We start from the raw sequence: 27,143 nt of genomic DNA, 5'->3' as shown, positions 1-27,143 counted from the left end.
GTATTTTTCATTTGATATAATATTTTCTGTTTCATGTGGTTTTCCCTGTATCAGATATTTATCAGGAAGAAAGGGAATATAACAGTCAAAGAATATTCCAGGTGCATTTTCCTAGGTTACCTTTTATTCAGCCTTTATCACTCTCCAAAATCTTGTATAATATTTAGAACTGGCATACTCTATCAAATAATTAGATTCATCCAATTAATACAATTGGTGGGAGTATCAGAAATAATATAATCACAGAGGGAAGCATAGTTTTATAATTAAACTTGCATTTAAGAACCATGATGTTCTACAATTAAACTAAAACACCAGAAGCCTAGTGCATTTCCATTAATCATGTTTTACTTTATTTTGCTTCTGATCTAACTATTATACTAGTTCACAAAAAGGAGCACCTTGGTTTGATTTTGGTTTTGTCTTCAAATTTTCTCATGTATCAAATGATATAATAACATGCGTTCAAGTAGCTCACAAAATGAGAGGAATTCCACATAGTGCTTTATTATTTTGCATTCACAAAACAACTTATGCTCTGTAAGATTTAAAATAACATTGTTATCTATAAGAAACTAATTAACTACAGTTAGTTTTCAATTTTTTCTTCACCTGCAAGTTTCTTTAATTACTGTTTAATAGCCTAATGCCAGATCCAAGATACAACAAACCTGTGATTCTCTTAGATCTTTCCAAGTGAGACAATTCTTCTAAACTTAATTCTGTGTCTGCTTATGGCTTACAATATTACTAACTCTTTTATTCTGTTATTTGATTTCAGTAGTTAACTACTGTTAATTTACTGCATGATACGTGTCTGACAAGCACTGTGCTAAGCTGTTTTACTTCTATTTCTTCATTCACTCTTAATTTTATTATCCTCAACTTACTGATGAAGGAACTACAATAAAGAGGACAATGCCCCAAGACATCAAGCCAAAAAGGCAGAATTGAAATTCAAGTTTAGACCCATCTTTACTTCAAAGCCTGGGTCAGGTTCTTAGTCACTACATTTTGACTTCACATTTTGTGCTTTATTAAAGATAAATCCAGGGAGCATTAGGAGAGATGCTTAGCCTTTGAAAAAAAATACAGGTATGTCGCTGACAATGTGGGCTACTCTTTTTGGGAACAAAACAGACCTGCTTACTCAAAATTAGCGGAAAGCCTCAAATTGAGCTATTGAGACAAATCTAGTGGACTGTAATACAAAAGATTGTTTTTGATGAAAATTTTACTGATGAGCTCATATTGACAAGATATCAAAGTAAATTCTCTCTCAACCTTATTGGCTCACATTGGGAAAACAACAATGGCCAAAGATCAAAACTAAACAATGAAAGGGGAAAATGAAATTTAAAAATTAACAAAACTTTTATTTTTTTGGTAAAGCCTGATTTCCACTCTTTTTTCTTTTTTTTTTTTTTTCCTGGAGGAAAACTGGACATCTCATTGCATCATGGCACCAAAGAGTCTATAAGGGGAAATGCCTGTAATATTAACTCAAACATTTCAATTAATAGGCTAAAAGAGGGGGGAGCATTTGTGGAGAGAGGAATAAATCCCTCAGTCATAAAGTTCTGTGATGCCAATTAAAATGCACTCCCAAGTTGCAAAGCCGCTGGCAAACTGCAGTGTTTTCAGAAAATAATTCTGGAGAGGGTCTAGGTGTCACAGGGGCTTTTAGCATTCATCCTTAGAATATTTCATCCACAAATATAACTCCATGCAAAAGCAAAGAGAGTTTGCCAAGCACAGAATTTCATTTAGCACCCTGGTAGTTCACTTAATTAGAATAAACCCAGACTTCCTTAAGACTCTTTTGTAAGCCTAAACCTCATCACCACAAACTGACTTTTTAATTAGGTGGTTCTTAAGAGCCTTTGGGCATGTAATAAGACAGACTGTAAATATAGCCGTTAACACACACACACACACACACACACGCACACACATGCACACATACAAACCCTTTAGAGAATCTATCAATGGATACAAATGATATTCATATTACTCTCCTGTGATATGAATTTAAGAAAGACAAATATTAACCTTTACAAGATTCAATTTCCTATCTTAAAAATAAGATGAAAAGAGTTACTGCTTCACAGCTGCTACTTTGTTTTTAAGATTAAATAAGATGATAATTTTTGCAAAGTGTATGGTACAGCACATGCATGATAAATTCAAGCAAACAATATTTAAGCTAGTATCATTGAAAAGAACGACAAAGGGAAGTCAAAAGTCCTGAGTTAGAATCCTTTCATTGTCATTAGCTAGACGCATGAACTTAGAAAAATCTCATTTTAATAAGTTGTCTTAGGTGTCCCCATATGCACCACTAGAATACATTCAGGATATGAGTCCTTAATTTTATTACAATCTACCTATGATTAAATCTGTTAAGAATTCTCAGCAGCTAATTTAACTAAAGTTACATAAATCTTTCCATTAGGCTGTCCTTTAAAATTCATATTTTTCATATTTTGGACAGCTTGTACATAATAAGAACTTTTTATTAATTTACTCATGAAAAGACATCAAGATTGAGTAAATTATCATCTTATAATAAATTACCCAAAGACTGGCTTTACTCAGTTACTCAGTCCTTGTTTTCAAAAGAAACAATAGAACTGCAGTAACTGAAAACAACCACCCCAGTAAAAACTATTGAAATCATGAAAAAACATGGGGAGAAGGGTAAGAAGACACCATTTGAATTGAATCAATGACCAGGAATGATGACAAGGAATTCACAGTGGACAACTTTAAAGTAAAGGCAGAAACCCTGGGCCCTTATCAGCAAAGCAAAGTTGTGCCATGAAGGTTGGTAATGAAACCTGGGACGTTTGGAATTTTTCTTACCTATCTGCACTGGGCAAGGAGGCGGGATTTTAAGTCCCAGATCGCTTCAGGTAAGAAATCCAATAAGAGACAAGGACGTTGCAGAGTTCCCAATTTGGTAAAGACAAAATTTAAATAAATCTCCCAGGAAAAAAGAAAGCAAGAAAGAAACAAAGCTTTGGAAAGAAGGAAAACAGTCTTGCAAATTGGTAACCAGAAGCTGCCACTCATACATTCACGGGTCAAATCATAAAACAAAGAGGAATTGACTCATTACAACTGAATGAGAGCTGAAACAAGCTGTGTGTTACAAATTGGGAACTGTAACTATTTTGTTGTACATTTCATGTGAAATTGCCCAACTTACATTTTCACCATGGAAATATGGGGTATTGAAAAAACAGAACTTGAAAGGGTCTATACGTTGTGGTTGTGTCGCAAAAACACGGAAGCCCAAGTTTGGCAGCCTTCCGACGGATTTAAAATTTCCCTAATTCACCCATAAATAGGACAGTTTCTCAGTTGAAGAACTATGGTAACTTCAGATCCCAGTGTACATCTATTTGCAGTTTATCTTGTTGTTTTAGGAAAAGGAAACAGTCACAAATATCTATATATGACTTAGGAGAACCTGAAAACCGGAAACTGAATCCCTGACCAAGCTGTTTTCCCTTCCGTTTGGGAGGGGCCAACTGCAGAGATCGCGAATGACATCATCAGTCATTGAAATTGATGAAGCTGCTAAAATAACATTTTTCACCCCAGTGTAAACACTGATGGATCCTTGGAGGGATGCCTTACATTGCAAGTCTAGGATTTAGTTTATAGGTCTGACAAGTGTGACCTTTAAAATAATGCATTTGCTATAAAAAAGGAAAGAAAACTCTTTATAACTAAAATATATTGGCTACAAAATCACTTTCCAGCAAGTAGTCTGATTACAATCAAAATAACACACCAAAATGAAACAGTTTACCTGTGATCAATTTAATGTGGTTGTAAAATGCTAATTATGAGAGAAAACACATTCAAAGTTTGTGGTACCGTCTATAAAATTTGCAGAGAATCTAACATTCAGTGATGTGTAGCACATATGGGTAAGCAGATGGCCGAAGTATTATTTTTAAAAACAGGACTTTTGCTGACAAAATACAGAATTGGAATGGTGTGATTGGAAAGCTAAGAGGATGTTATTTATGAGGCAGTAAGCTCATGCTCAGTAATTGGATTCTTGCTAAATGGCAGATAAAAAGGACTTGGGGAAAAAAAAAAACAGTGTTTGCAGCTATATAAATGAATGAGAAATTCTTCTGACAATATCCTATCTGAAATTTTCATCCCAGTTCATCATCTTTCACTTCTTTGGCTTTGGGGACCTATAAGAAGACAGCTACTTACCGCATCAGCCTTGATTCAGGCAAAATGCCCCCTCTTTTCTTTTTTGACAAAATTCTGGGGGCAGGGGTGATGTAGTAAAACTATTCTGTGGCCAACTGCAAATTAGATACAAAATACTTTTTTAAATCTCCCTACAGAAGAGAGTATATAACAAAAACTAAGTTGGCCACTTAAAATAACTTGGTCAAAGAATTCCAACTTTCAGTTTTTACTGCTAAGACAGAGTACATCTTTAATGTTCTCAATATGCACACAGAAGGTATCTGGGGGAAATGATGAATGTGTTAATCAGCGTGACTGTGGTAATTATTTCACAACCTATACATATATCATACCTCACAATGTGCACCTTAAATAGATACAATGATATTCCAATAAAACAAAATATCCTGCTGCTTCTCATACCTTTTCTTTGAACTACTTAATACTCATCATATTTGAATGAAATCTTTTGGGAACCTATATGCTTTCTTGGATTTGCTGTTACCCTACTGAAAACAGGGGTTATCTCTTGTACACTTTTTTTAATTCTCCTAACCAAGCATTCGGCTTGGCCTGTAGTAAATGCTCAGAAAAATTTTACTGAATAAATTAATAAATCTTTGTTATTCAGTTAATACATTTTAAACCATCACAGTTGAAATCACAACAATTTGGGGGAAGGTGAACATTCGATGTCTCTTTAAAAGTGACCATTTTTTAATAAAGGACATTTTAAAAATTCTATTATAAGAATTAGCTTCTATCTCAAATTCCCTGACTAAAGGTGAATCATTATTAGCACATAACTTTGAGGCACAAATTACATTTTCAAGACATCTAAAGACTAGGTGCAAAATTCTCTTAGTAATCTTTCCAAATATTTATGATAAATTAAGTTTACCTCATATCTTACTTCAAAATATTTGAAGAAATTCCATTTTATACCCCAATTTTGTCTCTTGTTATATATCATAGGTATCTCTTGTTGTATATAAAATACATCTTCAAGTATATATTTCCATAGTTGAAACTTGACTAATAAAAAATATGTAAAAGGAATGTAATATATAATTTTGTTTTTGAAATCAACATTTTATTAACGTCTTCCCTACCCTTCCAAAATCTATCCCAGCAGATTTTTCTCTTTGCTCTGGGCATCATAGACACCAAGGTGGGACCAGCACTACCCCCACCCTCATCTCCGCATGCCATAAGACGCAACCATGACACCATGGTTCCTTTCCAAAGACAGGCCACCACAGAGTGGACTGGGGCCAGGAAGAGAGCAATCCCAGCCAGGCCTTGGCACAGTCCAGGTTAACCAGTAAGGACTCCAGAGCTATAATGAATTCAATTCTGTTACACCTCCGTGGTGGTGGTTGATGGTACATGGGGGACAGCCCTGCCCCCTGATTGACCCCGAGGCATCCCTGGCGGAGGTGGAGCCCCAGGCTGAACTGAAGCATCAGCTGGCTCCAGTGGTTGGAGGCGCTTCCATGCCTGGTCCAGGGCGGGAGAGCACCGCCTTCCCCTGGGTAGGCTGCAAACCACGTGACCCGTGATGGCAAGATGGCGCACCACGGCATCATGTACCGCACTAGCGCACCCAGCACCGACGAGGAAGTGCACTCCGAGAAGCTCATGGAGCTTTGGGGACCACACCTCACGTGCAGATGAACTCTGCACTAGCCTCACGAAGCCAGAGGTCACGGCGTGCACCGAGGCGGGTCTGGAGGAGCTTCCCCCCTTGTAGCTGGGCGCTGAGCAAGAAGGAGGTGGGCTGCTGCAGACCACAGGGGAGGGGGTGTTTGGAGACCTAACACTGGGCGATTGCCGAGGGAACAAAGTCACTGTTTAGTGCATTAACAATGACGCCACTGCCCAGGCCTTCCCAGCTTCCATTCTCAGCCACCAAACAGGTTGGCCATGGCAAATGGGCACTGCTTCTGGGAACGATTGGTGGAAGCGAAAGGTGAGCACTGGGTCTGTAGGCACTAAGTATGTGGCCAAGGGAGCCTGGTGGATTATCTGCTTGGCGGACTGTTTCCTCAAGTTCTCACTAGAAGTCTGCAAGGCCACGAAGTACCTGGAGGGCAACTACCTTGTGCCCTGGGACCTGGCTGTTGCGATGTGCTAGTGTCCAAGGACAACACGGCCAAGGTCAGTGACTCTCCACCTCACTGAAAAGGCCTCTAGCAGGCAGAACACAGGCAAGGTTGAGATCAGGTGGATAGTCCCTGAGGCCCTGAGGGGAGAAGAAATTCTCCACCAAGTCTAGCGTGTATAATTTTAGAATCTGTTTTTGGGAAATCTACTCCTTTGAGTGAGTGCTTTGTCCAAGAATTCCCCTGAAGGACCTAGCCCCTCAGGTGGAGAAGGGCAAGGAGATGGATGGCCTTTAGGGCTGCCCACCTGGGTGAACAAAGTCAGGAAGAACTACAGGGAGCTTGACTCTGCCCCGCCACATTCCTTGCAGCTATGTGAGCAGCTCCTGCGCATCAAAACCCACAAACTGAGTCTGTGACTACTGCCTTCCCCCCAGGTCATGGGCGTGTGGGGACTGAACCTGGATAGTTTGAGGCCTGATGCCCCTTCTCACTGGGCCCCATGCTGAACTGAGCCCAGAGGAACAATGGGCCTCTTTCTTCTGTCTCAGCCTGTGTACCCTCTGGCCTTCAGCCCAGATCCCACTTAATCCTGGCACCTTCTCTCACAGACCTACCTGCAGGGCTTCAAGGTACCCACTCTAAGTGTCAAAAAGGGAGGATGTAGATGCCCCCTACCATGGCCAGGCTTCCTCTAGCCTCTCATACGTCCTTCTTAGACTTTTGCTCCCTTCCTTTTTTGCGATTTTTATTTTTATTGTGTGTTTTTATCATAATTCTTATTACTAACATTCAAAATGAGAAAGAAAATACCCAGGAAATGGGAATTTTATAAGAAACACAATTCTTATTTTTCTTATTCTACCCACAAAGTTTGGGGAAAGGAGGCCTCTCTCTAGGGACCCATCGCTGGAGCCTTGTTCTCCATACCGTGATCCCTGTTGGGTGATGCCTCAGCCTCTTCCTTTTGCTCTTGACGTGTTACACTGTTCATGTGTACTCAAGGCAGACATACGTCAAGGACTTATGGAGGTCATGTGCTGTTGCAGCCCACCCACCTTCCTTGTGAGGTGGAATTGTGATAAACCACTCCATAAGGGAGACAAAAGTATGCAAAGACATATAATACTAGGATAAACACTGGCATCCATCAATTAGCATGTAAAATATTATTTGTTGACACTATTAGAGTAATAGTAATAATCAGAATTATACTATCCTAGAGACTTTTGATATCTGTTAGGCAAACCAAGCATATACGTTTACCAGGACCTGTTTTCTAACACATTTCTCTTGACAATGGAGGCATCAGCACCTGCATCAGGTAAAAAAGATCAGTGAAACTCTTCACTGTGGCTGTGGCCTGAGAACCTTGAATACAGCATTGGTGTTGACATGAAGGACTTTGGAATTAGAAAACCTGGGCTTAAGTCCTATTTGAATCCCTTAGTAGATTGGGACTTCAACTATGAGCTTAATTTACCTGAAGTCCAGTTTCCTCCCAAGCAGAAAAGGCAATCATAAAACTCTTCTGAGCACTATGTGAGAAAATAGGTTATACTCTTCAACTAGTTAGCGCCTCGCCCAAAGTGACTTCACCCCTAATTGTAGTTATTATGAAGTCACTGATACGATCTATGAAATGATGATGCCCAATGAAGGCTTGTCTAGATTGGTCATGGGGTGAGAATCATACATCAATTAAATCAGGGATTTAATTTATAATGAAAGGCAAGCTTGCAATCCTTAGATTATTTGGGATTTGGAGTAGGAACTTCATTAACTAAAATTCTGTATGGTTAAAATATCTGAATTTAGAATTAGAAAGATGGAGTTTTAGATCCCTTAGATAAGTTACTTACACATTCACAACTTAGTTTCCTAGTCCAAATAGAGATTCATGTATTTTAATGAACATATATCAAGTGCTTATCATGTGCTAGATATTTTGCTGGTCATTAAATATGAAGAGGATTTGAGAGATGATGTATATTGAATTCTTAGTATAGTCCCAATCAAATGCAAAGCTGCTTCCCATATTTGGGGGCCATTTTGTGTTATTCACTAATTACCATACTTATGTTTAAGATCACGTTATATTAGAATTGTGCATTTCCTCGCATATCATATGTCCAGTTCTGGCAAGGGCAATACCCAGAGAACTCCAAACCTCCATGTTTGAAATATACCTCGTAGCTCAAGTAAATCTTAGCTCACACCATTTTGATGTTAATTCACCATTTAAGATGACATGCAATTACATGGCAAATATTTTAGCAGGGCACAATATTACACCTTAATAACACTTGGGAGAAATTATCAGGCTTAGAATGCTCTTACTTTTGATATCACACATGGCAGCTTTCTCATGGCTCCTTGCAGGTCTAATCATTCTTGGAAGTCATTTTAATTTTTAAATATCAAAATGTACTTAAAAATCCCCACATATATAAATCATTTTGAGAGCCCTTGGAAAGAAAATAAAAGCCAAGGATTTTGATATGTAGACTAGTTTCGGTCCCAAAAGACCATCAGTTAGGAAAAATGTGGACATTATTTTTCCTTTGACTATTAAAACTATTGATGATGTGCCCTAAACAATGCATCTTAATCAAAATATATAAAAACTTATTAAAAGATTCACATCCTCAGATTTTATGATTTTAATTTTGATTCTTTAACAACGACCCACTTGGAAATAGTGAACATAATTTCTTTTTCTAGGAAACGATATCCATATAGTCTTAGGAAAGACCATGTTTCAATCTTTGTGAATATTGTTTTGGATTCACACTCTGCTTACATCTTTTCTTTTATCGTCTGTCAAGAATTTACAGACAACCAGGATGCGTGGGTGGCTCAGTCGGTTGAGAGTCCGACTTTGGCTCAGGTCATGATCTTGTGGTTTATGGCTTTGAGCTCTGAATCAGGCTCTGCACTGACAAGTGCAGAGTCTGCTTGAGGTTCTCTCTCTCCCTCTCTCTCTGCTCTTCTCTCTCTCTCTCTCTCACACACACACATACCCACACCCACACACACAATAAATAAATAAAACTTTAAAACAATGTTAAAAAAAAATACAACCACCCCAGAAAGAAAGAATCTCCTTTTAGCTTTTCATAACCTGCTCTATTCTGATTTTTGGTTTTCTGTTTTGTTTTGCTTGACTAGGAAAAATTCCAAATTCAAAATTGTAAGACAAGTGTTTCATATGAAATTCCCCCCCATTGAGTATATCTGTGTTTTCTAATTTAAAAAAAAATTGATGTTTATTTATTTTTGAGAGTGAGAGAGACAGAGTGCAAGCAGGGGAGGGGCAGAGAGAGAGAGGGAGACACAGAATCTAAAACAGTCTCCAGGTTCTGAGCTGTCAGCACAGAGCCCAATGCGGGGCTCGAACTCGAGACCGGAGAGATCATGACCGGAACCAAAGTCTGATGCCTAACTGAGCCACCCAGACACCCCTTGTGTTTTCTAATTTTTACACATTAGAGTTGTTTTACATACTGTGTGCGTGTGTGTGTGTTAAGTTTATATGTTAACATTGGGAACTTTCTTAGAACCCATTCCCTGTCATTATTTCCACAGCAAATTCTATGTACCGTTTACCCTTAAAGTGACGGATATCTTCATTCAAAAGTTGATCGCCAAATGAAGCACTTTTGAAAATATTTAAAAACTTTACCATTTGCCTGTTCCAGAATTATTATTATCCTCAGCTTTCTACTCACATTGCACAATTAGATGTAAAAGTCTGTGTGAGATCACCCACAGAAGTCTACAAGAACTTGTCTTTATTGTTGCGTATGAAAGCTTTAATTTTGTATGCTGTTAAGACCCAGCATTCTGAGGCTACAGAATGAAAACTATTTAAACTGTTTCACCAAAATCTCATTTAAATTTTTCTTTTCTTTTTTATTCTGTAATACTTTTGTAAACACCCACATCATAGCTGCATCATTGTGGCAGAAATAGAAATAATCAAACACATTCACTTTGAAACAGGAGGACTATCATTTCTGGGTTTTCCTGGTTACTGTAGCCCATTGTCAGTTACCTGAGTTAAGCCACAAGGTGAAGAGACACTGCCTTTTTGGTGATCTACAAAGCCAGGTGTTGTGCTAGGTTGTTTAAACACATTTTATTATTTTATCTTAATCACAACCTTTGGAAGTAAATGAAGCCAGATATCATCCAAAGCTATCCGACTCTTTTTATTAGTTGCTCATATTCTGTTTACTTGTTGAAAGAATCCCATTGCTTTTCCCAGTGTTTCTGTGACTATTCAGGGCTTATATTCGCATGATCAACTTTGCTATGATCTTCTTTGAATACTAAATCCTTGACCAAATTCTAATTTGACCCTTCAGACGCTTCCTTTCTTACTTCCTTGTGAATTCTAAAGCTATAGTTTTCCAAACTTTCTTGATTTTTCCCCCAGATACTACTCACACAAATGGTAGTGCTAAATTTTGCTGAACACTTGGCTCTAACAGCAACAGACTAGTACAAATCAGCACACAGATTCCGCATAAAAGAGACCCGAGAAGACAATTTCAAGTAGGAAAGATGTTTTCCCGGACATTCTTTAAACTTCTATTTCATAGAACAAACAGGACAAACAGAGGGAATTTCTCACGAGCTGCTTATAAGGAACATTACATCTTGTTCAGTTCTGCTTTCTCAATGTTGACAGTTGTGCCTAACACATGACATAGACCCAATACCTAATGAAAAGATGGGTAAGTTTCCACCTAAACTCTGTTTACCTCCCGCTAATATGTCCCTCTGTTACTCAAAATTCGTCCTAAATCCCTCCCTTCTGTGTTCACATTTCTTTTCTTTAAAATCTTTAATTGTTTCCCACTGCATTTTATACAGCTTGTTAGCTCTTGCTTTGTCTGCAGTCACACATTGAGAGCCAAACCTCCACCACCAAAATGACCCATCCAAAGGTTTCTGTTAAACCAATATAATTCTCTTTCTGTGTTGCTCTGTGTGTGTTTGTGTGTGTACATGCATGTATATAACCTTTACTAGGCTCATTCTACAGAAGAAAGCATACCAAACTAATAATTCAATGATATCAGCTGTGTAGAAAGATTTCCTATGTTCTCAATAAGCTATGTTTTGATTTGCATATTTTAATATTTAAAAATTGGATACTGTAGTGTAGACGTTCAATGAAGAGTAGATTAGATTAATTAGATTTGTTGATCTGCTTAAGTAATCTAAACCAAAGACCAATTTTCTTCTGGAAGTTATTTGTTATCCATAGTTTCCTTCTTTGGTCTATGATGTATATGTCTATTACATAGAATACACATTATTGGTTGGAGTTTTATAAAATATCCATTTATGTTGCTATCATTCCCTGGCCAGTCAACCATTGCTATATCGTTATCATGTAAAACCGTTCGATTCTTTTTGGGGCTCAGATCCATACGTACCATGAGACAGGTATCTCTCAGGTGTTAAGTTTCATCCTCTGTAAAAACGACTACCACTGAAGCCCTTGCCTAACTCATCATCCCAAGGATCAGTGCAGTAATTATACAAAGTATTCGGAAAAATAATAACTTAATATATCATTTTTTAAAAAATTATTTCTCAAACTTAAATGTCATGAAACCAGATAATACCAAATTAGATACCAATCAGATAATACCCAAACAAATATATGAAGTATTCATTTGATGCGGTTTAAAAAAAATTTAATGTTTATTTTTGAGAGAGAGAGAGAGAGAGACAGAGCATAAGCAGGAAACGAGCAGAGAGAGAGGGAGACACAGAATCTGAAGCAGGCTCCAGGCTCTGAGCTGTCAGCACAGGGCCCAACGTGGGGCTCAAACCCACAAACTGTGAGATCATGACCTGAGCCGAAGTCAGAGGCTCAACCAAATGAGCCACTCAGGCACCCCTCGTTTGCTACACTTAATAAAAGAATACAGATTCTCTTAAGAAGCTCTGGTCGTTTCCTGTCTCCTTTAGACTTGATTTGCAAGGAAGTTCTAACACTGTTCTCAAGTATACTTCTAAGAAGTATAATCATGGTTTTATCAAATGTATTCCATTACCAATATCATAATTGTCTGATTAGATATTGTTAATGGGATACCATTTAAATGTAAATTCTGGTCTACATCTACTAATATTATTACTAATGGTGATCTCATATCAGTAAAATATACACCAATTACACAAACAACATTTTTAAACACAGGAGTGGTTTTCTAACTAATTCGGTTTTATGGTTCCTGTAAAGTTAAATGGGGAAAGAAAACAAACACATAAATGTCAGAAAAGTAAATTACATTTATGCCATTTTATTTGCACTAAAATAAGGTTTATTTTACTAGAAGCAGAACCAGTAAGATCATTAAAAGAAAAAAAAAGGTGAAAAATTTCAAAGCTCTATTTTAGACTTCAGAAGTAAACACACTTCTTCATCTTCTGTAGTTTTTCAACAGCAGTTATAGGTTCTGGACCAGCCTTAAGAAGCTCTTCTTCAAGAATAGCGATTATAAATTACGGCATCAGCATGCATTCTTTTTCTTATTTATTTATTTACTTATTTATTTTTATTTATTTATTTATTTATTTTGATTAGAAGTGCCTTTTGACTCTGATATCCCTGGTATCTTCTTCTTCCAGGGCTCCCTCACTCTCCATAACACAGTACAGTCCTTGCCAAATCATTTTGATGGCACGGTCTCCCTTTAAACAATGGATGACTTATTTTAATTCAAACAAGTAATTTATTTGTCTTGCGAATCTTCAGTTTGCTATGCTTAACATTTATGTATCTTATTCAACTTAACCCTAAGATGTTCTAAAGTGGAAGAGCTCACTAGCATGTGAAATTCAGGGGAACAAATAAGACTGAAAACAAGTCGTTATTATTTTCATATCTTCATGTTTATATTTAAAAGTAGTAGAAGCCGTTGCATCGGCAGCAAGTTCATCAAAAGAGAATTTTAACGCAGGCACAAACTCCCCACCCCGGCCACATTCTGAAAAGATATAATGGATTCCACAGAAAGCTGAGTCAGGATGCTACCCAATCATTGCCTTTAAATTAAATCTCTTTGGCACACTGCAAGAGAGAGATTAGGTAAAAAATCCAGACTGCGGCAGGATAGTCCAAATGCATCTATTTTTGAGAAATGCCTGGCAAATTTGCAATCTGTCCTAAAAATCAAACCCTTCTTTCTTTTAACCCATATGGCTTTCCCCTGTCCTTTCAGCTAGTGTAGTATACAGGCCCCGTGGCAGTGAGAATGGACCCTCCCACAAGGCCAACTTTGATTGTTCACTTTACAATGGCGCATGACAGAAGCTTCCCAGATTTGGCTGAGAAAACCCCTGTGAAGTGTCTGCTGGCTGTTATCACATTCCAACCTGCTGGCCACTTGCAAATACGATTCTGTTTAAGAGCCAGCTGACCCTCTGTTTCTGCTCTCAGAGACAGGACGCATTCCCAGAGGCTCAAGCTGCTACCACGTGAGGCCGAAGGCCGCTGATACCAAGGAACAAAACGAATTCCATTTTTTAACTTCGCGTTAGACCAAGAGAGTCATAAAAGAGGTGGTATGAGGAGACTAGAGTATTAAAGGGCTGCTAGAAAAGGTTTGCTGAAGGGAAAATGTTTCAAGATGTTTTATGGAGAGGAATAATTAGAAAGATGCTTCTCACTCAAACTGGTGAGTGCCCTCAACTCAGAGGGTTTGTAATACCTCATGATTACATGGTTTTAAGATCATCCCATTATTTATTATCTGTTCCATCAGACTGAGCTCTCCAGAACCTTGCACGGGCTTGGCAGCTAGTTAGCATCCAATAAATATTGATAGACTACATGGATGAATGCATTATTAATGTGAACTTCACGACCACCTAAACTGCTCTTACTTCGAATTCTCCGTATTTTACATTAAAAATGTATTTCATTTATGTGAGGATATAGACTGTCCTTATGGCTCTCTTGAGCTCAATGCTTTGTGTTTCTTCTCTTAAAACACTTAACCAGCTATTGGGGAAGGGGAATGATTTTGAGTCTCTGAATACTTTTGACTGGTGAGGGAGCATAAGGCAAGCCGACAGGTCACAAACACCCCCCTACCTCCAGCCAGGTGGGATATGTGTGATATTCCTCAGGCACTCCTGGCTGCCCAGGAACAAAGGAAAGGAGAGAAACAAAGGTTTAACTGATGGTGATCCTCATCCTGCAGGACCCAAGTCCTCCATCACCCCTCCATAGTGTTGTGGGAAAGAAAGGCAGAAGGAAATGGCAGATAGAACTAAATTTCCTTATAACCTGCAGCCTATTGACAAATACTTGAGCCTAGCAGAGTAAAACCTTTCTCCAGGAACTCCTTACTGTCTCAATGCTAATGCTTTGCTAGAGGGAAAAACAACCCTAGCTTGACAATACCTAGGCCTCCAGTATCCTGGGAGTCTTCTTTAGCATATGAAAATCTCACTAGAAACTTCCCCTGGATTTTACTTCCCCAAACCCCATAGTATATAACCAGTGTCTCCTCATGGTCCTGGGGCAGCTCTTCCTGCCCACGGGTCCTGTCCCTGTGCTTCAATAAAATCACCTTTTTGCACCAAAGAGGACTTTAAGAATTATTTCTTGGTCATCGCTCAGGACCCCATGAACCCCACTAACACCCCCAAAAAACCTCATTGTGATAATCTACAGAAGTTTGTGCTTATCAGGACTCAGGGGTAGAGGAGAACTGTTACTGGTATCTAAGGAGCAAAGAACAAGGATGCTCTAAACATTTTGCCATGCACAGGAAAGTCCCTGCAACAAATAATTTTCTGGCTCAGAATGCCCAGTAATGTTTGTAGCTGAGGTGCAGAAGTGCAAGGGCACCTGGCTCTGGGGGACCCAGACTGGGTTCAGCCACTCACCTCACACAAAATCCAAAGGTAGAAAAACTACTAGCATTAGATAGACATGAGCAGGAGTGGGGAAAAGATGGCAGATGGAAATTTCTAGGGACTACCCAGTCCCCCTTAGACCAACCCCTTTTGCAACTTAACATTGTTATGCCCAGAATTCGTGATCCCCAAAGACCACTAGGGAGCCGAGTTTCTTGGGGTTTTTTCTAAGTTAAAGCCGTGATGTCTGCAGACTCTAGGCCACATGAGGGACATTGTTCTTTCTCTTTCATGTCACCCTTTGTGCCTGTTGCCACCTATTCGGGTAATTGCCTGCAGCCAAAGATCAATAAAGTTACAACCTAGAGCAAATCAGCACATAGCCCAAGGTTGTCCCCATTTATTTTCTAGACTTTATCTCAAGGAGGAATGTGCCTTGAGGAAAGGGCTGCTGATGCCCCACCACTTTGTCTCTTTATCAAGGGCAAAACTTCCTCTTTTCATTGTTCTGAAAATAAGCTTTTAATTAAATGCAAAGGTACTTCAGCAAACTTCTGAATTTCCACCTACATGTATGCCTTGAAAGTGCACACCCACCCATGCAAAACTCTACACACATATTTTGCTTTGCTTTTACTCTGGAAAATCTAAAGCCCAATTCTAGATTCAAGATGCATTTGAATTTTTCCTTCCAGCCTGTTTTTGGATGGCCAGTTAAGTGACAAATTAGGAACATAATGTGAATAAAGCAAAACATTAGGTCTTTCCCTCTGCCTAATTGTTTGCTTTCCATTTAAAAGACCTACAGTAGAGAAAATGAATTAGTTTTTGGTTATGGGAATGAGGTCTACATAAGTAACTTTCTGTTCTATACCATGTGTGATTATTCAGAAAAAACTAAATAAATTTTAAAAAGTAAAATCATTTTGGGGCGCCTGGGTGGCGCAGTCGGTTAAGCGTCCGACTTCAGCCAGGTCATGATCTCGCGGTCCGTGAGTTCGAGCCCCGCGTCGGGCTCTGGGCTGATGGCTCAGAGCCTGGAGCTTGCTTCCGATTCTGTGCCTCCCTCTCTCTCTGCCCCTCCCCCGTTCATGCTGTGTCTCTCTCTGTCTCAAAAATAAATAAAACGTTAAAAAAATTTATAATAATAAAAATAAAATAAAATAAAAAAGTAAAATCATTTAAAACCCAGAAATAAATGACCTTCTGTTTCTTTGATTCTTCCTCTTGAACAACCCTCTTGCAAACTAGAAAAGTTGGCTTCCAAGGCTACAGAGATGAGCTATTCTAAATTATTTTCTGTATTATTTTCTTGCTGTATCTGCCATTGATTTCTCTAGGCTAGAAGTTAATCATAGGGTTGGCCTACTTCCTAATCTTACTTCTACCTTGAGACCGCAAAGCCAGTTGTTAAATTTTGGCCTTTCTCTAACTTGCTGTTACTTAATCCAAATCTTAAGTCAGTACTTCCCACTATAAAAGGCAACCCAGAAACCAGCTACCAGTCTAAGCTATTTCTCCAATATCTACCTTGCTTAGATTAACAACTCTTAGTCACATCCTTATATTTTGTAAACTAACTTAGATTTTCTGATTCTAGTAATAGAAATAGTAACTCAACTTTTGACTGCAATTAGTACCTCTGCTTAAAATTTTAAAAACACTCATACAAACCCTTTTTCATTAATTTCTGTATCAATGAATATCTACTAAGTGTCCTTGATGTATCAGACCTAGGGCTGGGCAAATGAAGATCAATGACTGAATAGGGGAAAGTCTACTTCTAAATAAATAAAACAGGACTATATTATCAGAAGACACAAAGTTGGATCAGGATAAGTTTATTAATATGGGCTTACTAAGCAGAGATTCTGCCTTTAACGTTGTAGCTCCAGGAGTTGGAAAAGGCTCTAACAGTTTGGTTGTTTGCCTGAAGCATAGCCCCAAAAATGGCCCCTAAAGAGTGAGTGGGAAATGCCAGTCATATATTGGTTTAATGTAGTATAAGGGAGTCAGAGGCTTAGAGAGATTGGAATGTCAGAGAGGATTTGTCACTTAAGTCCTATTCATATGTCCATGGTTCCCACTCCTGCTACACTGCCTTCTTTCTCTTAGCCAGCATTCATCTGTGGTTTCTTGGGGTGTTCCCTATGACCACTTGACAGAGGAAGAGAAGACTCGGGACTCTTTCTACAGATAGTTCTGCCTGACATGCAGAAACCACCCTAAAGTGAACAGCTGCAGCACTCTAGTCTCTTTCTAGGGACTAGAAAGACTCCAGGGACATTGCTGGAGAACAGGGGTGAAGGAAAATCCTCTCAGTGACCAGAATCTTGAATGGCTGCCACTTTGCTTGGAAGGAGAAATGGCCACATGCATGAGTATTTATTAGTTCATGGTCTGTGGGCAATGGTTTAGCTAGATGGTCAGGGACTTGGAGGGAAGATGATTAAAAAAAGAGTAACAAGGGAAACTGGGAAGAATGAGTAAAGCAGATGGCCCTCCAATCAGTTGACTGCTTGGATGGAACAAAGCAATACAGGATTAAAGTGACTCTGCCTCTCCCTCAATGAGTGCAAAGGGATCTGCTAAATGACAGTGCTAATATATGAAGAAAGAATAATTTTAGTAAAGGAGGATGTATGAGGGAAGGCTTCAGGAAGAAAGAAATTTTTCAGATGATCCTTTAAAGGAAGCAACTCTCCACAGGCAAATAGTTATAATGCCCTACCGAGCTGATGGTTCAAACTAAACAATGGTTTAAGAAAGTCCAATGAATTTACTGAAGGTGAAATTCTTTGGCCCCATGTGGTTGGGCTAAGATCTCTGCCTTAGGAAAAATTACTAACAGCAAGTCCAGGAAGAGCCTAGAATGGTATACTGAGATATTTAGGGACTATATTTCTTATAGCATCAGGATGTAACATAAATAAGGGTAGATATGTAAATATTGGAGTCATAAATTATTTACAGAAATAATATTGAAATGGAAACTCTAAACTACTTTTCAGGTCCTGATAGATTTGGGTTTCTATGGAGCTATAAAAACAAAGCATTGTCATGCTGTGTTTATTATGGAAAATCTCTATGTCCTGGTTAAATGATTTTAGTTTTCAACAATTTCAGATGACAGACTGTAATTTTGCCTTTCAAGCCAACTTACATTGTCTTTTTTTAAGGGAAATCACCTAGATTTGTCATGCCTATTGCAAATTACTTCTGAATGTGCCTCATATCTCAGTGTGTAATTCATGATTGATACTTTATTTATTTAGCTTTTTTTTTAACCAAAAGTTTTTCAAGGTATATTAAGAAAAGTGGATCAATATATCATCAGAGTCCTTGGAAAACCCACTCCTTCAGAGACATTTTCAGTAGGTATTCATGAACATTTTTGTTTGTTTTGAGGACAAATACTAAAAGTTACTTTCAAAGTTACAAATATTTTAGGTTATTTAGGTAAAGTTGGGAAAAGTTACAATTTTTAGTCAAAACTTCTATACTCTGAATTACTCTATTGAAGGTATCATTTTAATGCTTTTTCATGACTTTGAAAATAAACCAACTGTAAATAAAATTAAGTTACTTGACTACACTACCTTTACATTCCCTTCCATGGCTACATTTCTATGATTCAACATTTCCAAAAAGATAGCTCCTTTACAAAAATTCTTGGTTAATATTAACATAAATGAACATGAAAAATTCATGCAGGTTTCTTCCTACAACTCTGAGCTTACTCTTAGTCATTGAATAAGGTTTCAGAATAGCTTTGTCCCACAAAAGTCCAGGGACATGCATTATTAAAGATAATTTTCTCTGATACTTCAGTAATCATGTTAGAAAAAAATTAACTTGAAGCTGTCTTTACTTAAGAGTCATCCTTCGGGGAGTTTGGGTGGCTCAATCCATTAAGCACCTGACTTCAGCTCAGGTCATGATCTCACAGCTTGTGAGTTCAAGCCCCGCATCAGGCTCTGTGCTGACAGCTCAGAGCCTGAAGCCTGCTTTGGATTCCTCCTCTCCATCTCTCTCTGCCCCTCCCCTGCTGATCCGCTGTCTCTGTCTCTGTCTCTTGTCTCTGTCTCAAAAATAGATAAGTATTAAAATTAAAAAAAGAAAGAATCATCCTTCAAAGTAATTAAAGGCAGTAAAATGTAGTAGTTAAAGCCATGTGTTTTGGAGTCTGATAATGTAGAAATGTATGGTGCTTGTTCCTGGTAACAACTTATGTGATCTTTGATGTGTTACTTAACCTTTCCACATGTCAGTTTTATAAACTATGAAGCAGACATAAAAAGTAGTATCCCTATTGCATTGTTTCATGAATTAAAAGTGATAATAAATTCAGAGCATTTAATACAGTGCCTGGCACAGAGCCCATGATCTATAAATTGTGGCTATTGCACTTAATAAAAATATTAAAAACTTAGAGAAGCACCTCCGACATTTTAAACAAGATATTTTGCTACTCTGTAGTTTGTTGTTCCTATACCTATATTTTCCATATGATAAAGATATCATACATTTTTTTTACAAGTAATGTATCCCATTTCCAGTGTTGGCATTCAATCAATGATAAACTCTACTTCATTTATGCAATCGTGTGTCTTCTATTGTATCTCCCATCTTTCTTTCTTAGGCTCTTATGCTATTTTAGACATGGCTACAAATTCTTTGACACTACTCCCTCCTCTTAAATCTGGGAAGGCTTATAACTACTTTAACCAAAAAATTACAGAAGTGATGCTGAGTACCTTTCAAAACTGACCCAAAGTATCCACCACTCCTGCTTTGTCCTCTGGGACAGTCCATCTTGACTTTGTGGATCACCAGGAGGAGAAGTCCAATTGCTCTGATGCCACCATGCCGATGCTTTGGTCGCTGGTTCCAGGTGAGCGCCATTATTTAGCCATCTCCACTAAGGTGCCAGGTATGCAAGTAAAGCACGGTCAGCTGATCCACAATATAGATACAACATAAGCACTATCAATGTCATGCAAAGTTGGAGGATCGGACAGCTGATTCCTGGAAAATTCCTGAACCATGCAATTATAATATTTAGTAATTGGTTATCGGTTGAGACTCTAAGTTTGGATACTTTGTAATGCAACGCAGTAGTTCACTAGAATGAGCACATTATTAACATTTGCCCTTTACACATTCGCCATTTTGATCACAAAATCTTTTGCACTTGCTGAAAATAATGGAGCTCGTAATGAGTTACTTGCACATATGTCTGGAGAGGAGTCCCTTCATTTTAGGGAACAGGTAACAACTTTATTACTCAAGAAGCCATTACAAGTACAATTATTTGCAGGCTAATTTCTACCTCTATGGCTAATTGTATGAATAAGATTTGAATGAAAAATTGAATGCCTATTAGAAACTTCTCAGAAATGCATTTCTTTATTACTCTGAACAAGTTTTGGGTGACCTGTGTCCATTTATATCATAAAACATCATTCAGAGTGGAAGTCGTGCTCCTGGTATGCTATCTAAACTAAAATTGTGCCATTAATTTATCTTTGCATAAAATTATTTACGTTTTTGTATTTTATTTTTTATCCTTAACGTTGATGTACTACTAACATACCCTTTTGTTTCTTAAGTGTGTCTAAGTGTTACAACTCCATTATATTACATAATGCAAGAACACTGACCTATTTGTAGCATGATAAAGGAAAAAATTGTATGTTACATTCTTTTTAATGTACACTGTATATTCATTACAGATAAATGAAAAATTAGTATAGCCCGAAGGAAAATACAATAATTTGAATTACTATAACCCAAAAATGAGAAAAAATAAATATGTATCTTTATACATTTATAAAAATATGTATATCATATACCTGTGTAATATATTACAAAAGTGGTTTGCTTCTACATATTGTCTGTAAACTTCTTTATTTATATACCAATATGTTATGAACAGTAATGCATGCTAAACAAAGATGCATGGCATTTTTAATCTCCACATATTTTTTCTTTAAATCACTTATTGTTATATGTTTATGTGGTTCTTAATTTTTTTACTAATATAAACAATATATAAAATAAAATCATGTATTCTGCATGTCCACTTATATATTTTTTTAATTTTTTAACGTTTATTTATTTTTGAGACAGAGAGAGACAGAGCATGAACGGGGGAGGGTCAGAGAGAGGGAGACACAGAATCTGAAACAGGCTCCAGGCTCTGAGCTGTCAGCACAGACCCCAATGCGGGGCTCGAACTCACTGACCATGAGATCAAGACCTGAGCCGAAGTCAGCCACTTAACCGACTGAGCCACCCAGGCGCCCCCCCACTTATATTTTTAAGGATATGTTTCTAGAGGTAGAATTTATACATCAAAATTTATAAATATGTTGACTAGGAGATGCCTCCTGCCACAGGAATACAGGGTAGTTTTATTTTTTAATTGTTGCCTTTTTATTTTATTTTATTGTATTATTTTGAGAGAGAGAGAGAGAGAGCAGAAGAAGCAGAGATAGAGAGAGAGAATCCCAAGCAAGCTTTGCACCGTCAGCACAGAACCCAATGTGGGGCTTGAACTCATGAACGGTGACACCATGACCTAAGCTGAAACCCAGAGTAGGACGCTTAACTGACTGAGCTACCCAGGTGCCCCAATACAGTATAGTTTTTTAAGTGGGCAGTATTATAGGGGGGAAATATATATATATATATACATATATATATATATATGTATATATATGCTTGAATTAAAGAGATGAAAACACTCAGTAACATCTGTAAAAATAATTTCTCCACTTAACAATTTTGTTTGAAGGAAAGTTGAATATATATTCAGGTTCATCATGATAATTGTTTAACTTCTAAATGAAGACGTGTCAACAATAAACAGCACTGAAAAGGCAGCAAGCAAAGCAATGTTGGGACTTGCGCCACTTTTCTTTGGATTCCTGGGAGTAATTATTAGGATTTCTTGGTATATTTTGCTATCATTTGTAGAAATCAAACAAATGATTGTTCACCAATTCTTGGGGAAGTGACGATAGCGAGTCGGGTAGGTTCAAGGGCAGTTTCTGTGCACAGAGCTGTATCAGACAGCGTTTCATCTCTCAACTACATTGTTCTCACTAATTCATATGCACTTAGTTATTTAATCAAAACACAAAAGAACACTACCACAGTCAGTGTTGATATAAGCTAAGCTTAATAACTATGTGGAATAAATCTGAAAAGATTAAACACATACACACATATATGCACACTTACTATTGGATACTAAAACGCTGCTAAAATTTATCTCACTTTAGCTTCTCTTCACAGTTAAAAAACAAAAGTTACTAGTCTGAAAATTTTTCAACATGATTAGCGTCTACAAATTAAAAATGTACACATTTGTAAAAACTAGTGGAAACCAGAATATGAAAGATATTTAGGGGCCTGGGTGCCTCTGTTAAGTGTCCAACTCTTGATCTCTGCTCAGGTCATAATCTCACGGTTCATGGGTTTGAACCCTGCATCGGGCTCTGTGTTGATGGTACGGAGCCCATACCCCACGGTGCTCTCTTTCTCCCTCTCAAAATAAATAAATAAACTTCATAAAATTTAGAATATGAACGATATATAAAAAGAATCATATCCTCCTCATTTGAGAAGTAATGAATATGACAAAGAAAAGAAAAAGCCTTTAAAAAAAAATGGGGCACCTGGGTGGCTCAGTCGGTTGAGTGTCCAACTTCAGCTCAGGTCATAATCTCACAGCTCATGAGTTCGAGCCCCGTGTCAGGCTCTGTGCTGACAGCTCAGAGCCTGGAGCCTGCTTCAGATTCTGTGTCTCCCTCTCTCTGCCCCTCCCCTGCTCATGCTCTCTCTCTCTCTCTCTCTCAAAAATAAACATTAAAAAATAAAATTAAAAAAATTCTTTAACATAAAGAACACATAAAAAGAACATTTTGTGTTAAGAAAATATTTATAAATACATGGAAAAAGATAGCTAGTATCTATCTTATCGTTGCCCAAAAAGGAAAGGAATCATCTAATGATGAAGAAAGGTGTTTATAGAGTTTGATAGACTTGCTACTTTTTTGTTTCTCCATATTGTCAAAATGCTGGGATAGTTGCTATTAATCTTGTAAGTTAACAGTAAAGGACTTAAAATTCTTAGTTATTAAAATCATTTTACTATTTTATATTAAACCATTAAACATGTTTAAAAATCTCTTATCCAAATGACAAAAAGGATCAAGATTATTACTAAGGAATACACTTGAAATTGAAATAATACATAAAGACCTTGAACATGAATAAAAATCATCTTAAACAACATTGAAACATTAATTTGCTAACCCTGAATTTTAAAATCATGTAAAAACTTGATAACCATTAGAACCCATTCTTTATAAATTAAAAATTAATTTATAAATTAATTTAATAATCATAAAAGGTTTACTATCCTTTGACCCACTAACTATTTTATAAAAATGTCTCCTAAACAAAAATTCAGCAGAAAAAATTTATATGACAAAAATATTAATTTTAGCATTGTGTAAAAAAATTTCAAAGGTTATCATTCCTTATTGTCAGTAATGTAGAGTAAGAAAATTAATATATATTAATATGTTTTTAAATAATAGAATTTATAATGAACAGTGTCTCTGCCTGTAAAATGAAAGCAGATAGAAATATAAATGCAAAGGATCAGAAAAATATTTCAGTCTTCTTACTTCATTATATGGCATTATTTTCTCATTGGCAAATTCTTAGGCTAAGCCAGATAGTTTCATAATACCTTTGTTATTTATGTTTTTTTTTCTATTTATATCAACTAATTGATTTAGAATATTAATAAGATTTCCTGCATCCCTTTGGCAGATTCCAATTCTGCTAATATGTTATGATTCATAACTCTGAATTTTCAAGACCAAGACAAATCCCTGGGAAACTCTGGATCAAAATAAAATTCTTTCTAGCTGTCATTATCATTACTTGCCTTAGTATAGTCATAGGAAAGAATAATTCCCGGTAGGGGATTGAATTTTATAAAACTTTCATTGAGGGGCACCTGGGTGGCTCAGTCCGTTGAGTGTCTGGCTCTTGATTTCAGCTCAGGTCATGATCCTAGAGTGTGGGATTAACCCTGCATCAGGCTTTGCACTGAGCGTGGAGCCCGCTTAAGATTCTCTCTCTTTCCCTCAGCTCTTCTCCCCAACTCACACTCTCTTTCTAAAAAAAAAAAAAAAAAAAAAAAAAAAAAAAAGTAATGATAATAATAACAATAAAATAAAAAATCTTCATTGAAATTTCCTTCAAGAAAATCCTCATGTAAGATTTTATCTTAAAATTATAAATGAGGGGCACCTGGGTGGCTCAGTTGGTTTAGCATTCGGCTCAGGTCATGATCTTGTGGTTCATGAGTTTGAGCCCCACGTCGGACTCTGTGCTGACAGCTCAGAACCTGAAGCCTGCTTCAGATTCTGTGTCTCGCTCTCTCTCTGCCCCTCCCCTGCTCATGCTCTGTCTGTCTCTGTCTCAAAAATAAATTAAAAAAAACATTAAAAAAATTTTTAAAAATTATAAATGAAATGTGCTGATATGTTAGATTATTTTAGTTAAATATGTTTCTACCCTGTTCTACATAATCCTAAAGCCCTACACTTTGGTAACCCTAAATGAATGGGTCTTAAAAATCATTATATGATGCTGTACTTCAAAATATAATAATGAATATTGTGCAGAAATATGAAGAAATGTGTTTTTATTTTTTGTTTATTATTCTTATTATTTTATTTTAGAGAGAGAGTGTGTGTGCAAGCAGGAGAGAGGAGCAGAGTGGGAGAGAGAGAATCCCAGGCAGGCTGCATGCTGAGTGTAGAGTCAGATATGTGGCTGGATCCCATGACCTTGAGATTATGAACTGAGCTGAAATCAAGAGTCTGGAACTCAACCAACTGAGCCATCCAGACGCTCCAAAGAAATATGAGTGTGTGTGCATGTGTTTTAATGTTTACTTATTTATTTTTGAGAGAGAGAATCACAAGTGGGGGAAGGGGCAAAGAAAAAGGGAGACAGAGAATCCCAAGCAGGCTTCACACAGTCATCACAGAATCTGACACCATGGGGCTTGAATTCCCTGAGATAATGACCTGAGCCAAATTCAAGAATCCCAGGATTAATCTGCTTCAGATTTTGTGTGTGTCTCTCTCTCCCTGCCTCTCCCCCGCTCATGCTCTGTCTCTCTCTGTCTCAAAAATAAAGATAAACATTAACAAAAAAATTAAAAAAAAAAAAGAATCCCAGGCTTAACCAACTGAGCCACCCAAGGTGCCCCAGAAATGTGTTTTTAAATGAGATGAAGCTATAATAAAATATATCCCCAGCCATAATTGAAGGTATTGAAGTAATTTCATGGAGAAAGCCCAGAAAGAATTTTAACCATAAAAACATTGTATTATGACTTGGAAATTCATGAAATCACTCACCTTTTCAAAAATATTTATTGAACACTTGCTACACTTTAATTGTGTTTCACTTAGAATTATGAACACTTGCCCTCTCTGAATTTTTTTCTGAATTTTCCTTAAGTTGGGAGGGCTATATATTAAAAATATGATTATGATTTTTTATTGTTTTCATATGATACTAAATGAAACATTATTTGTTTCATTAAATAAGAAGAAAAACTAGGGGGTAAAGGTTGTGACTCAGATGAATGATAGGCATAAAAAGTAGATAAAAATGAAGTTCAAGGAATTGAAAAAGTAAGATATAAAGATAGGTGAGAGACTAAAAAACTACAAAGATTGGTGAAAGAAATTAAAGAACACCTAAATAAATGGAAATACATCACACATTCATGGATTGGAAGATTTACTATTTTTAAGATGGCAATACTACCCAAAGAATTCTACAGATCAATACCATTTCTATCAACATCGCAATGACTTTGTTTGTTTGTTTGTTTGTTTGTTTTGCAAAAGCTACAAAGGTAAGGATAGACATATAGGCCAAAGGAATAGAACTGAGTCCATAAATAAGCACATACATTTATAGCTAATTGATTTCAACAAGGGTGCTATGACCATTCAGTTAGGAAAAAATAGTGCTTTCAACAAATAGTGGTAGGACAACTGAATATCCACATACAAAAAGAAGAAGAAGAAGAAGAAGAAGAAGAAGAAAAGAAGAAGCTAGAATCCTATTTTATTCCTCCAAAAATGTAACTCAAAATGGATCAACCATTCAAATATAACAGTTAAATACATAGAACTCTTAGAAGAAAACATATAGAAATCTTCATGACCTTGTTTTTGGCAATGAATTTTGAGATGTAACACCAAAAGTACAATCATCATCAACAAAAAAATAGATAAATTAGATTTCATTAAAATTAAAAACTTTGGTTCATCAAAAGGCATTATCAAGAAAAATAAAACCTACAGAATAGGAAAGACCATTGCACATCACATATCTAATAAGGATTTTGTATTAGAGGTCTCCAGAGACACAGAGCCAATAAGTGAGACAGAGAAAATATAGATGACAGATAAATGATAGATAGATACTTCTTTTCTGACATTTTTAGATGTAAAATATTTTCTTCATCATTCTATTATAATTTTATTACATAAAATATTTTTAAAAAATACTAAGGTGCCTGGGTGGCTCAGTGGGTTAGACAGCAGGCTCTTAATTTCTGTCATGATCACGATCTCACGATTCATGAGATCGAGCCCCATGTCAGTTTCTGTGCTGACAGCACAGAGCCTGCTTGGGATTCTGTCTCTCATTCTCTCTCTGCCCCTCCCCTGCTCTCTCTCTCTCTTTCTTAAAATAAATATATGAACTTTAAAAAAAATATATGAAATTTTTTTTTCTTTTTCTGTGACTGTGGGACTGAAGTGTAAAAGAAAATATTTCTGAGATTTATTATAATTGTTTTTAGTA

This window comes from Prionailurus bengalensis, chromosome B3, assembly GCF_016509475.1.
Source record: "Prionailurus bengalensis isolate Pbe53 chromosome B3, Fcat_Pben_1.1_paternal_pri, whole genome shotgun sequence".
Taxonomy (NCBI): domain Eukaryota; kingdom Metazoa; phylum Chordata; class Mammalia; order Carnivora; family Felidae; genus Prionailurus; species Prionailurus bengalensis.
The sequence above is the reverse complement of the archived record's forward strand: the minus strand, read 5'-3'. Positions refer to the sequence as shown.